Below are 13,135 nucleotides of genomic sequence, written 5' to 3' on the forward strand. Positions count from 1 at the left end.
AGGAGACAAAGGTAGGAGGTGACAAGGTAAGGATGTGCGTGTCCTCTCTGTAGGTAGTGTGTGCAGGTACAAGGCTATGTGCTGCGTTTACATACACATAGCTATGTCTGTATACATGTGCATGGGTGGGCGCCTATACATGCCTGCTGTGTGCACAGATACATGTGTATGGGTGCATGTGCCTGGTTGAGTGTATGTGACAGTGGGAGTACATGTGAGCCCATGCCTGTCCCTGAGGAGGTGGCAGACTCAAGAAACCAGGAAGAATAGAAAGTAAAATCAAGGCTTTATCGCCTAAGCCAGAAGAGTCCTGGGAAAAGTGGTTTAACCTTCTGTCATGGCTGGAACCACTCCTGAGGCCCCAAGGCCAGAGAAGTCTCTTTGCCTCTTGCCACAGGCCTAGGGAAGAGTGGAGACGCTACCTTGCTTTTCTGGTGCTGGGCACAGGGGACCTGGGGCCCCGGGGGAGCAGGGCTGGGGCCCTACTCTGGGGGGTGGATAACTCCCCAGTCTGCTCCTGCCGCCTAGGGCCTGAAAACGGCTTATAACCAGTGGGGAAGAGGCAGGCTCCATGGTTAGGGGACTTTCCTGTGACCAAGTTAGGGCTGCCGCTGCCCCATCCAGGCTCAGTGATGCCTGGAAACTGCCACTTCCCACCCTGCTTGCCTCTTCTGTGACTCTTTTTGTGGTGGGGCCAGTTCCGGGCCTAGGAGCTGGGTCTGCTGGTGGTAGCCAGTGGGGGCTGGGGGAGGGGGAAGCAGGGAGGAGGGCAGGCAGCCTCCCTTCTCTGGCAGAGGCAGGTCACTGGGGCCCTGCAGTGTGGTTGGGATTTGGGAGCAAGCCAGCTATCCAGGGAGGCTGTGAATAGCCAGGAATGCAGAGAAGCATGGAACAGGAGGGGAAGCAGCAGGAGAGAGGATAGGCTGCCGGGGCAGGGAGGGGATGTGAGAAAAGGAGAGAGACAGATGGGAAAACAGGAAAGGAGCAGAGGAGAAGGCTGACGCCTGTAGGGGGTGAACTTGCGCTGTGATGCCCTGCCCCGCCCCACCCATGGGGGCTGAGGCCTCCCTATTCTGCATCTGGGGGACATTGTGGTCGCTCCCTGAGGGTCTAGGAAGGGGCTGGAGGTCTGGGGGACGTGGCAGCGGGGAGGAAAAGGGGGAGACGGCTGGGGAACTTTCTATCCTTTGGACCTGTGGGAAAGGAAGGGAAAAGAAAGAAATAGCTTTGGTTATTTGGTTCTGCAGTAAGAATCCTGTCTTCCTCCTGGTGCTGATTTTGTGCCCACCTTCCACCCCCCTCCTCCAACAAGGCTCAAGAGCCAGCTGAGTTCTCCTGGGTGGGATGGGGCTAGTTAGGAAGTGTGGGTTCTTGTTCTCACTCTGTCAGCTGTCTGCCCTCCCAACCTCGGCCAAACTCCCTAACGCTAAGGGAGGCGTCTGCAGTGGAAACCCTGTTTCTTCTACTTCCACCTTCAGGCGGGCCCCACCCCGTCTCCCCCTCTGCCTCCTCCCCCCAGATCCCACTTTTCTCAGCCCAATCTCTGCTCAGATCCTCAGCTGTTTCTTGGCTCCTGCTTAATGACCTTCTGGTCCCAGCTCTTAGCCTTTGCTCATGTCTCCTGCCACTTGGCACTATCTCTTGCTTGACTCTGTGTCGCATTCCTGCAGGAAGTCTGCTTAGATTGGGCCGTCCTGCCTGCCCTCACTGCCCAGCTGCTGGCCCAGAGGGCTCATTCTTGCAGTAACCAATTTGAGTGGTCCTGGGTGTTCTGAAGTGCTCCCTCGGTGAGAATCGCCTCCTTGATGAGATGTATATTTCTTTTCTCTTTTTCTTTTGGCCGCATCACACAGCATGTGGAACTTCCCTGACCAGGGATGAAACCTGCACCGCCTGCAGGGGTAGTGCGAAATCTTAACCACTGGACCACCAGGGAACAGGAGGGGAAGCAGCGTGGTCTTTTGTTCCTTTTGAGGGGAGCCAATGGCACAGCTGCCAAGAGCTGTGTTCAAGGTTCCAGCCCCAGCCCCACCTCCAGGGCCTCACCCTGAGCATGACCCCTAATTCCCCAGAGCGCATGTGGACGCAGGAGGAGCCCCTCCCTGTTTTACTCCTGAGGTTGAAGATCTAGTGAGATGAAGGATGTGTGGGCATGCTTCTTAAACTGTAGAGTGTATTACAAAATTCAAGGGCTTGTTTTCATTTTGGAACCCTACCACCACACACACACACACTCTCTCTCTCTCTCTCTCTCTCTCTCTCTCTCTCTCTCACTCTCTCTCTCTCTCTCTCTCTCTCTCTCTCTCTCTCTCTCTCTCTCGGCTTGTGGTAGATGTGACTGACTGATTGCCCCTGCCTTCACCACCCTCCCCTTCCTTCTCTCTTCCTTCTTCCACCCTACAGCCTCCCGCTGCAGTACTTACCTGGCTCCATCTTTATGAGGCAAGCACAGGGGGTGACAAAAAGAACACCTGTGAGTCAACAGGTAAAGTTTAGTTTACTGTGATCTAAATCTCGGTCTCTCCTTCTTCTTCCCAAGGATGTACACACGTAGACCCTTCAAGGGATGAAAGGGATAAAATTGCTCCCTGTGGCTTAGCTTGGGACTCACTGTGGAGCTGGACACTGAGTAGGCGCCAGGCAAGGGTGTTGAGCGGATGCACTGGCTTCATTCATATGGTAGGTAGACAGAGACATGAGAGCATTATGCACCCCTGAACCCTACACCCTCACACGTGACCCACCAGATCCACCCCCAAACTCACAATCATGTATTAATTCATTTTTTAAAAAATAAATTTATTTGTTTTTGGCAGTGTTGGGCCTTCGTTGCTGCGCGCGGGCTTTCTCTAGTTGCGGCGAGCGGGGGCTACTCTTTGTTGCAGTGCGTGGGCTTCTCATTGCAGTGGCTTCTCTTGTTGCGGAGCACGGGCTCTAGGCGCGCGGGCTTCAGTAGTTGTGGTACGCGGGCTCTAGGGCACAGGCTCAGTAGTTGTGGCGTGTGGGCTTAGTTGCTCCGCGTCATGTGGGAGCTTCCTGGAATAGGGCTCGAACCCATGTCCCCTGCATTGGCAGACGGATTCTTAACCACTGTGCCACCAGGGAAGCTCCCTATTAATTCATTTCTACTAGGGTCAATTTCAATCATGTTAATTATTCATGTAGCATGCCTACCATGTGTCAGGTCACAGTACTCAGTCCCTAGAGACTCTTGTCCCTGTGTAGACGCCTGGCATAAAGGTGGGGAGGGAGACTTGGAGAGATCGGTGCACCCAGAGCAGGGAGGATGGGGTTGGTGGGTAGGGGCCTCTGGGGGATCCAGGGGATCCTAAGACCTTTACCCCCATGGCACAAGTGAATGGAAAACCTTCCTTGATCCAAGCTGCTTGTTCCTGTCTCCTCCCACCAGGACTGGAAGAGGACTTGGGGGCTGAGCCCATCTGTCATTTGCCAATAAGTGTGCTCTCATAGGATGGAGCTTCTGAGGTGCCCTGGTGCCAAGGCTGGCCTTGTCTTGCTTGGGGCTGGTGCATAGGTCATAATGGACAACTCCAGAATGGACCCAGTGCAAATGTGGTGTATTAATTAATTTTTTTTCTGGCCCGCAAATCAGAATATAATATGTGACATACAGACCAACTACGTGACATCTGGGCACTCTGGTACTCATATGGTTGCCGAACATAGAGGCACAAATGTTCACACACACACTTCTGTACTACAACAGCCCCAGCCCCTTGCAAGACAGGCCCCTAGCACTGTTTTTTTGTTTTTTTTAAAAAAATTATTTATTTATATCTTTGTTGCAGCATGTGGGATCTACTTCCCTGACCAGGGATCGAACCCAGGCCCCCTGCACTGGGAGCGTGGAGTCTTAACCACTGGACCACCAGGGAAGTCCCCCTGGCACCTTTTGAGCCACCCATTTTTGCTGGCTTTTACTTATGAAAGAAATGTTCAGCTGAGGTCAGCCTCTGAGCTATGCCATGGTCCTTCCTGTTACCTCCTTCTTCCCCTTAGTGAGTGATGAGTATGGAAGAGATCCATGGGACTAGGCTTGGGGAGGGAGTGGTAAAGACAACCTTAGGGCCAGCCAGGATCTGGCTTGGTAGAAAGAGAAAAGACAGGCCTTGGAAAGAAAACAATTCCATTAAAAAATGGGCAGAGGGGCTTCCCTGGTGGCATAGTGGTTAAGAATCTCCCTGCCCATGCAGGGGACACAGATTCGAGCCCTGATCCGGGAAGATCCCACATGCCGCGGAGCAACTAAGCCGGTTCACCACAACTACTGAGCCTGTGCTCTAGAGCCCGGGAGCCACAACTACTGAGCCCATGTGCCACCACTACTGAAGCCCGCGCACCTGAAGCCCATGCTCCACGACAAGAGAAGACGCCGCAATGAGAAGTCCACGCATGGCAACAAAGAGTACCCCCTGCTCGCCACAACTAGAGAAAGCCCTCGCGCAGCATTGAAGACCCAACGCAGCCAAAAATAAAGAAATTAATTAATTAATTTAAAAAAATGGGCAGAGAACCTGACATTTTTCCAAAGAAGACATACAGATGGCCAGCAGGTACGTGAAAAGGTGCTCAACATCAGTAATCATCATGGAAATGAAAACCAAAACCACAACGAGATATCACCTCACACCTGTTAGAATGGCTATCATCCAAAAGACAAGAACTAAGTGTTGGCGAGGATGTGGAGAAGAGGGAATGTGAATTGGTGCAGCCACTATGGAAAACAGTATGTTGGTTCCTCAAAAAATTAAAAATAGAACTGCCATATGATCCAGTAATTCCACTTCTGGGTATTTATCCAAAGAAAACAAAAACACTAATTTGAAAAGATATACGCACCCCCACGTTCATTGCAGCATTATTTACAATAGTCAAGACACGAAAACAGCCTAAGTGTCCATCAACAGATGAATGGATAAATAAAATGAGTATTATAAACAATGAATATTGTTTAGCCATATTGTTTGGCAACATTGTTTCAGCCTTAAGAATGAAATCTTGCTGTTTGTGACAACATGGGTGGACCTTGAGGGCATTATGTTGAGTGAAATAAGTCAGACAGAGAAAGACAAGTATCACATAATCTCACTTATATGTGGAACCTAAAAAAATTCCCCAAACAAAAAACCCCTCAAGCACACAGATACTGAGAACAGATGGGTGGTTGCCAGAGGCAGGGGGTGGGGCCTGGGTGAAATGGGCGGAGGGGGTTGGAAGGTATAAGCTGCTATACACCTGACACTAATCTAACCTTATCGTTAATTATACCTCAGTTAAAAAAAAAAAGACAGGCCTTGGACTGTCTCTCCCCAGTTCAGGCCAAGGTGCTTGAGGGGTAGGAGTTGGTGGCTCTGGAAGGGAACTAACACAATCTCCTGGACCCTCAGCTAAACCCCTGTGTCTGGCGCATCAGAGGCTGTAAATTCAATTCTAACTCAAGAAGAGAGCGCAGACCCAGGAGTGGGGTCAGGCACCTAGACACATAGCACACAGACCCACATTGCGTTTATGAAGAGACACGCACATGCGCGCGCGCGCACACGAATGACACCCACACAAAGAGACACAGAGGCACAGATACCAATTCAGTACACACACACACATACCCAGGGAGACCATGACCACACAGGCCCACAGCACTCACAGAGCCCACAGCCAGCGGAGCCAGACCCTGACCTGGGAGCGCAGAGCAGGGGGCAGGAGGCAGTCTGAGGCTCTGTTTGTCCTCAGGTGTATTTGTAAAGGATGGGGAGGGGCTGGGGTGGGCCAGGTGCACTGGGAGGTTCATGGGCTGAAGGTGTGGAGGAATGAGGGGGGCTGGGCTAATCTTTAACTGGGCAAAGAGCAGCTGGAAACAGGTGTGTGTGGGGGGTGTGTGTGTGTGTAAGGGTGGAGTGGGTGGGAAGGAGCAGGGAAGAACCCGTTACCCCATCAGCCTGGTAACAAGGTGCCACAGAACCAAGGCAGGGGGCCTATACCCTGGCCAGGCTGTTTAGCACCCAGAGGGCCGTCTCTAAACACTCATGGAGCTCCTACTAAATGCCAGGCCCCAGGTGCTTCACACACTTAGTGAACCCACTGACGCATACAAAACAGTGAGATTATCACCTACTTCCATGGGTGAAGGAGGAAACAGGGAGCCTAGTGGAGGGGCCTCTGGAATCTGTGCCCTGGGAACCAAGCCCCAGGCCTGAGTTCTCACATGTGCTGCCCCAGCTCAGGGAGCTCGCCTGGGAGTGGAAATTGAGTGAGTCAGAAAAAAAACAAACTTGTGGTTACCAAAGTGGGGAGGGACAAATTAGGGGTATGGGGTTAACAGATTAAAAACTACTATATATAAAATAGATAAGGGGGCTTCCTGGTGGCGCAGTGGTTGAGAGTCCGTCTGCCGATGCAGGGGACGCGGGTTCGTGCCCCGGTCCGGGAAGATCCCACATGCCGCGGAGCGGCTGGGCCCGGGAGCCATGGCCGCTGAGCCTGCGTGCCCGGAGCCTGTGCAACGGAAGAGGCTACAACAGTGAGAGGCCCGCGTACCACAAAAGAAAAAAAAAAAAGATAAGGAGCAAGGGTATACTGTATAGCGCGGGAATTATACTTATTATCTTGTGATAACCTATAATGGAATATAATCTGCAAAATACTGAAGCACTATGCTGTACACCTGAAACTAACATAATGTTGTAAATCAACTATACTTCAGTAAAAAAAATTTTTTTAAATAGAAGTGGGGATAAGATTAATAAATTTCCAGGACACTGAAAAAAGAAAAAAAAGAAAAGAAGAGGGAACTTTACGGTTGGAATGTCGACAAGCGGGAAGCAAGCCTGGGGTTTTGCAGTCCAGACCACCAGCTTGCTCTGTGCTCTGCAAGCGCCTGTGGCCCAGCCCAGCTGAATCCTCTGGCCTCTTGTTTGTGCCACACCCCTTGGCTTCCCTTAGGCCCCTGCAGACAGACCAGATGCCCCTGTTACAAGGCATCCCCTCTCTCCCTGCATCTTTCTTCTCCTGTATCCTGCTCCGTGGGACTATCTGTTCACCTTTGTATCCCCAGGGACTGGCCCTTAGCAGCTCTCCTGGCCCTCAGCAGGTGCCCAATAAAAATCTGGTGAATGAACGCAAGGTTGGAGTGTAGTTACTGTTGGGTAGTAACTGGTCTCCATTTCTGTGGTTTATATTTTGTTTATTTTTCTCTCTTTTTTACATGTTAAAAAAAATTATTTTCTGGAAGAAGGAGGAGGATTTTTCCCATGATGGCAGTCCCCTGGCTGACGTGAGCTCGTGATGCCCACCCCTGGGCTTACCGTGATGGGTGAAACCGAGGCCAGCTGACACTCCCACCCTCAACTAGGCGAAGGGGCTCGGAGGGGTCCTGTTTCGATCAAGGAGAACAAGCACCATGTGAAATCGAGAACATGCAGGAGGAGGAAGAGAAGTTAAAGCAGCTGCTCTCTCTAGGTTCTCCTATAAAAAGCCTGGTTGACCTCGATGTACCTGAACTGCTTTAAATTCATTTTTAAACAGTGACTTGCCGGAGAGAAGGGAAAACCTGGGTCTCACTAAGGTTTATACTTGAATGTAGTAACTTTGTTTGGAATAGCTAAAAACTGGGGAACTTCTCAAATGTCCGTCAATATGTGAATGAATAAACAGATCATGGTGCATGCACTCCGTTGGATACGACAGTAAAAAGGAATGAACTATTGATATGCACAGAAACATAAGTGAACCTCAAAATAACTGCTGGTGAAGGAAGCAAGACATGAAGAATCCATACTACATAAGTGTCTATAAAATTCTAGAATGGTGTAAAATTCTAGAAAATGTGAACCAATTGATAATGACAGCAGATCAGTGGTTGCCCGGGGAAAGCATGGTGGGGGGGGGTGCTGGAGGGAGACGTTAGAAAGGGACATGAGGAAAGTTTTGGGTTTCATGGATGTGTTCATTATCTTGATCGTGAGGATGTTTTCATGGGGTAAAAACACGGCAAAACTTATCAAATTGTACATTTTGTGCCATTTCTGGTATATCATTTTGGCCTCAATCAGAGCTGTAAAAACAGAAGCAACATAACTGCATCAGAAAACAATTTGGAAAATGGAGAGGAGGAAAATAGTGATTCTCCTTTATTTCCCTGGTGAGCAAGAAAGGAAAGTATTTGTGTGTCAGTTTCTTTTAAAATACCAATTATCTCACATAAGCTCTTGGGGATAGGTGTTATTATCTTCCTCTTTTTTATAGATTAGGAAAAGCCAGGATTCAGAGAAGTTAAGACACTTGCCTGAGGTCACCCAGCCAGCGTGTAATTAGTCCCAGTCGAGGACCATCTGAGTCTAGAGCCTGGACCCCTTCTCCACATTACGTTGTCTCTCTTTTCAGGAATGCATTTCTGAAAAATTCCCGCCTGCTTTGGTAACACTGTGGGCAAAGGACTTTGGTTTATGACTAGATGGGGAGTTATTAATCCATCATGTACATATTTGCTGTGAGCCTTAGGGGAGCTAGTGCACGGAGGGCAGGCGGAGGTTTACAAAGGCGCGGTGTCTGCAGAGCTCACACCTTTCAGCCCACGCTGCCTGAATGGTACTACCTGTGACCACCACGCCCTGCCCTCCCCAGCCCTCCCAGCCCCCCTCTTCCAGGAATCCTCCTTTTCCCCTTCCGGGACCCTGATGTCATGACCTGTTCACTCCCAGCCCCAGCCTTCGGCAGGAAGCTAAAAGGAGAGGCCTGTGGCTTCATGGACCCCCAAGGGGGAGAGGGGACTGCAGGGCTGAGGAGGGCAGTGGGGCCTCATGCTCTGGGCTCAAGGCTCAGTACCCTGGTTCTCTGCATCTCTGGAGTCAGGGTCTAGGCTCAGGATCTGCATCACTGCAGGCAGGCAGTAGGAGGTACGGAGGCCTTGGGCCGAGGAGGTAGACCCATCATTTTTCTTTTTTTAATTTTTATCGGAGTGTAGTTGATTTACAATGTTGTGTTAGTTTCAGGTGTACAGCAAAGTGAGTCAGTTATACATATACATATATCCACTCTTTTTAAGCTTCTTTTCCCATATAGGTCATTACAGAGTATTGAGTAGAGTTCCCTGTGCTATACAATAGGTCCTTATTAGTTATCTATTTTATATACAGTAGTGTGTATATGTCAATCCCAATCTCCCAATTTAGAGGTAGACCCATCTTGATGGGGTGGACAGAGAAGCGAGGACAGTCTGAGTGGTCTGGGTGGGGTGCAGCCTCCGGGAGGTGAGGAGGATGTCCACAGCAGTGGGTGGGCACACTGGAGTCAATTTGTTTTTTTTTTTTTAATGGATTAGTCTTGCTTAATAATGTCTTATTTATTTATTTATTTTTGGCTGGTTGGGTCTTCGTTGCTGCGCGCGGGCTTTCTCTAGTTGCAGCGAGCGGGGGCTACTCTTTGTTGGGTGCGTGGGCTTCTCACTGTGGTGGCTTCTCTTGTTGTGGAGCACAGGCTCTAGGTGCACAGGCTTCAGTAGTTGTGGCACGCGAGCTCAGTAGTTGTGGCTCACGGACTCTAGAGCTCAGGCTCAGTAGTTGTGGCACACGGGCTTAGTTGCTCCACGGCATGTGGGATCCTCCCGGACCAGGGCTCGAACCCGTGTCCCCTGCGTTGGCAGGAGGATTTGTAACTACTGTGCCACCAGGGAAGTCCTGGAATCAATTTATAGCAGAGCACGATGTTCCGTGGGATCCCTCTACCCAATCCTAAGATGTTGGGGGTGAGCAGAGCCTCGACCACGTGTGGGTCCCCTCTACCCTCTGGCACTGTGCCTTACAGATAGTAAGTGCTTACCGAGTGCTTTTGTTTATTGCCTGGCAGAGAGAGGTGGCCCTTCCCTGCCAGAAAGGCACACCAAGTGGAGAAGAAAGGCACTCTGGGAGGAAGGAGAGACATTTCTGGGCTCAGGGAGAGGAGAGGCTGAGGGCATCTCCAGAAGCGGTAGAGGCCATGGGTAGGGGGGGCCTCAGGGAGCGTGTGGACTGATGGTGAAGGCCAAAAGGCAGGATGTCGGCCCTCTCTGTGACCCCCAATCCCTGTCAGTAGAGCCAGCAAGGCCCTTGCTCCTGGGCTGTCCTGGGGGGTGGGGTGGGGAAGGAGGTGGGACAGCCAGGCACTTTTGCAGGGTTTGGGGGGACAGGTTTCTCCTGGCAGGAGGGTAAAGGTGGGCGGCCTTGACCTGGGCTGGAGAGGGTGCTGCAGGGATGGGGCCGGTGCAGCGGGAGGCCCCCACCCGACCACGAGACTCTCGGGCAAGTCACTGACCCTGATCTCCAAAGAGAATCTAGTAACACTAGCCCTGGCTAATCCACAGATTTCAAAGCTTGATGAGATCAAATGACATCACATGTGTGAGGGCTTTGGCAGTGTTAGATGTAAGTGCAAGGTGTTATTATGATTATCAGTATTAGCACTGACGACCTATTTGTCTTCCTGGCCTCATCGTTCATCCCCTTACTCACAGTGGGATCTTCCTGAAGGACACATCTACATCTTTAGCCACTGGCATCACTCAGAGTATTTCACTCACAGGTGAAGATTCCCTCCCTGCCCCAGCCTCCTTCGCCATAAAGTGACCAGACATCCAGGTTTGCCTAGGAATGGGGGGACTTCTGGACACAGGACTTTCAGTGCTAAGATAGGCTCAGTTTCAGGCAAACCTGGACAACTGGTCACCCTACTTCCCTTCCACACCCTCAGGCTGCTTCCTCTTCCCTGTGATGACTGTGGTGTCCCAGGCATTTCAGCATGCTCTCTCTCACCCTGGTTGCCCTCTTCTGCCTTGAAGCCTCTAGGCTGGGTGATACTACCTCCAGAGACGGGACATCCACCCCCTGCCATTCCAAAGGCCAGCTCTCAGCAATCCCTCGGCCTTCTGTTGGGCTTCTGTCCTCTCCGCCCCTGAAAACTGTGCCAGACCTTTTCCCTATCCCTGGAGGGTGTGACCCCACCCACACCTCATCCCCATGAGAGGCCCCTGTGATGAGCTTCAAGATGGGGAGAGCCTGTCTGTCCCAAGCCAGCCTTCCAGCCTCTCTGCCTGCCTAGAGGAAGGAGCACCCTGGGCACCTGTAGGCAAGCCCGGCCTGCTCCCCACATCCATGAGGACCCCAGGCCTGAGTCCTAGATGCTGTCTTGGCTGCCCTGCCCCTCTCCCCCCACCCCCCATGCTGATGCTCTGAGGCCTCCTGAGGCTCTCCTGCTCACCCTTTCCTGGAAACTCCTCTTCCCTCTCTGGTACAGACCCCTCCCTCCACGATCTGGACTCAGCCTCCTCCCTGGCTTCCTAAACCACTGCATGGCCTTCTTAGCCCCTGCTGTAAAACCTTCAGTGAGCCCCTCTGGACGGCTTTGTCCCCTCAGTCTGCCCTTCAGTGACCTACCTGGTCTGGTCTGCACTTTCCTAACTTAAGGGTCTCCTCTCTCTCTCTTTTTTAAAAAATTTATTTGGCTGCGCCGGGTCTTGGTTGTACTGCACGCGGGATCTTTGTTGTGGCATGTGGACTCTTAGTTGCGGCATGCAGGATCTAGTTCTCCGACCAGGGATCGAACCCAGGCCCCCTGCATTGGGAGCACGGAGTCTTACCCACGGTACCAGCAGGGAAGTCCCCTAACGTTTTCTTACTAGTAAGATGCCACTCCCGCTTCATGCAACACTCTCACTGCCATCCCCTTGCTGAGTCTTGCTCATCCCCCGCAAGGTTATCTCCTGGAAAATTGTAACAGGGAAGAGCCAAATGACTACATGTAGAATCTGCTTCTTTTACTTTAACCTTTGCTTTCCGCTGCTTTTGTTCAGTAAAAGGATATTGTGTAGGGCTTCCCTGGTGGCGCAGTGGTTGAGAGTCCGCCTGCCGATGCAGGGGACACGGGTTCGTGCCCCGGTCCGGGAGGATCCCACATGCCGCGGAGCGGCTGGGCCCGTGAGCCATGGCAGCTGAGCCTGTGCGTGCTCCGCAAAGGGAGAGGCCACAACAGTGAGAGGCCCGGGTACCGCAAAAAAAAAAAAAAAAAAAAAGGATATTGTGTATACATAATGGCCTGCCTCAGGGAACTCTGCCCCTCTGCCAGAATGTTAAACCAAGTGCCTTTTGTTCAGGCAAACATCCCGACCCGGTCCACCTGTGGATGGCTAAGAGAAAGAAGAAATTAACACTTAACACATCCCTTCCCGGAGGCTGGCCATTCCAGGGGATATTTGCAAAACGTCTGGCCTTTTTACTTTACTGCCTCTCTCCTCCCCCTCTGTGCTATAAAAGAAACTGGCATCCAAACCCCGATAAGATGGTTATTTTGAGACTTTAGTCTGCCATCTTCTCCGTCTGCTGGCTACACCTCGTCTCCGATTTATTGGCCTGTCCTGCGGCAAGCAGAACTCCTCAATTGATGAGTCTTTTGTCACCCTGGCCTCAGGCTTATGTGGCCTGGTATCGTCAGGTGCCTCTGAGGTGGAGCCTGGGTCTTCACTTTTTGTTCCCTCTTTGACTGGACCGGGTGAAGTAGCTCAGGGGTTCGGTTCCACGTCAGGGTTCTCCTCCCACTGCCGGCCCGGAGCTGGAAAGCTTAGGATGCCCCAGCCCAGGGTGTGCCCTGTAGAACAGAACGGAGGAGGGGTTCCCCGAACCATCCTTCTGCCACCTGATGCTTCAAAGGACTTCGGCCCCACCCTGCTCTGGTATGTGTGTTCTCGGGAGCGGTAGGGCCCAGAACGTCCCTGGCATCTGGAGCCTGCCAAGAGCTTGTCCCTCTGGCCCTACCTCATGCACTCTGAGTCCTCCCTACCCAGGGCCAGGCCTGGCCTGACCTGAGAGGCCTGCACTAAACCTCTGGTCAGTAGGAATCATGACAGCAGTTTCTTGATCCAGGGAGGTGCTGAGAGTGAGGTGGCAGTGCTATGGGCCCAGCCGGCAGGCTGCCTGAGAGGGTGGGGGACCAGCCAGGGAAGAGACACGACCCGACCTGCGGCCCGGGACAACAGGCCCATCCCTGCGTAGAGAAAGGGAGGGCACACGGTGAAGTATCAGGAGAAACAGCGTTGTTGGGACAGCCAGGAAAAGAGCTGGTCAGGAGGCAGGCGCCCGGCTGCTAGGTTCAT

The 13,135-nt window shown here is 51.9% G+C and overlaps 1 long non-coding RNA gene across 2 annotated transcripts in view; it reads left to right on the top strand.

Annotated features, from left to right (window-relative positions):
• LOC132596856 (uncharacterized) overlaps positions 1-8,158 on the top strand; it is an 11,646-nt gene extending 3,488 nt beyond the window's left edge. Inside the window, exons 1-3 of one of the 2 annotated variants that reach the window (XR_009563038.1) lie at positions 2,347-2,679; positions 4,215-4,574; positions 7,250-8,158. This is a non-coding gene — a long non-coding RNA (uncharacterized lncRNA). Of the gene's footprint in view, positions 1-2,346; positions 2,680-4,214; positions 5,162-7,249 lie in introns of those variants that run through there. The other variant, XR_009563039.1, reaches the window with a different exon arrangement.
• Positions 8,159-13,135: the final 4,977 nt, after the last annotated feature.

Source organism: Globicephala melas, chromosome 2 (assembly GCF_963455315.2).
Source record: "Globicephala melas chromosome 2, mGloMel1.2, whole genome shotgun sequence".
Taxonomy (NCBI): domain Eukaryota; kingdom Metazoa; phylum Chordata; class Mammalia; order Artiodactyla; family Delphinidae; genus Globicephala; species Globicephala melas.